This window comes from Suricata suricatta, chromosome 8 (assembly GCF_006229205.1).
Source record: "Suricata suricatta isolate VVHF042 chromosome 8, meerkat_22Aug2017_6uvM2_HiC, whole genome shotgun sequence".
NCBI lineage: Eukaryota > Metazoa > Chordata > Mammalia > Carnivora > Herpestidae > Suricata > Suricata suricatta.
The window spans coordinates 130027207-130028260 of NC_043707.1; positions in this window are offsets into that span (position 1 = coordinate 130027207).

A 1054-nucleotide genomic window follows, 5' to 3' on the forward strand; every position below is an offset into this window, starting at 1 on the left:
ACACAGAATCTGAAGCAAGTTTCAGGCTCTGAGCTGTCAGCACAGAGCCCGATGCGGGGCTCGAACCCACAAACTGCGAGATCATGACCTGAGCCAAAGTCGGATGCTTAACCAACTGAGCCACCCAGGCACCCCTTCTCTGGCATTTTAGAGGCCTCCCGTGCATCACTGCAGCCTCCCCGTGTCCACGCAGATCTCTGGGGGCATATCTGACTGTGTGAGTCTCTGGGCAGGTGTGTGTCTTCCTTCTTTGACATTTACTGAGCTGTGCCAGGTCCCAAATGTTTTACATTTTTCCTCACAAGAGCCTCACAACTCTGAAAGCAGGCATTGCTAATGTCTTTGCCACCCTGTAGGTTAAAAAAGGAGGCCCAGAGAGTTAAGTGACTTGCCCAAAGTCACCCAGCCTGGAAAAGATGGAGGCCAGCTTGACCCAGCATGCATTGCCCCTAACCAGTATGGCCTGTGGCTGGGTCTGACCGTGTGTGTGTAGTGCCTTAGTACGGGTTGTTATATCTATGTTTCTGAGCATCACACCACTGCAGTGTATGTGAGTGTCTCTGTGTGTGACTCTGTGTGTGTCTGAGGTTGTTGTGTACCTGTGTGTTGTTGTGCCAGAGTTGTCCTGTTTCCCTGAAACAGAGCCCTGCCTCTGTGTGCGCGCCTGCGGGTTGCTGCTCCGTCTCTAAATATCTCACGTCTGCATGTGAATCTGTAGGGGGGAGGTGGGGTGTTGTGCACTTGTGTTTGTGTGTCTGAGGGTTACGGTCTCTGAGAGTGTATCTGTGTGTGTTCATGGGTCTGAGGACTGGCCGTCCGGAGTCCCTGACAGTCCCTGTCGGAGTCCCCACTCCCTGCCCTGCTCCCGGTCAGTCCGCCTCTGCGCGGGCGGCGGAAGCAACTAGGACTACAAGTCCCGGCGGCCCGCGCGCGGGGCGGACGTGGGGCCGCAGTGGGCCGGGCGGGGCTTGGCTGCGCTCACACCCCGACTGCGGCACCTTCCCAGCCGCGCCAGCTGCCGGCTCCCGTGCAGGTGCCCCGAGCCACCTCGCGC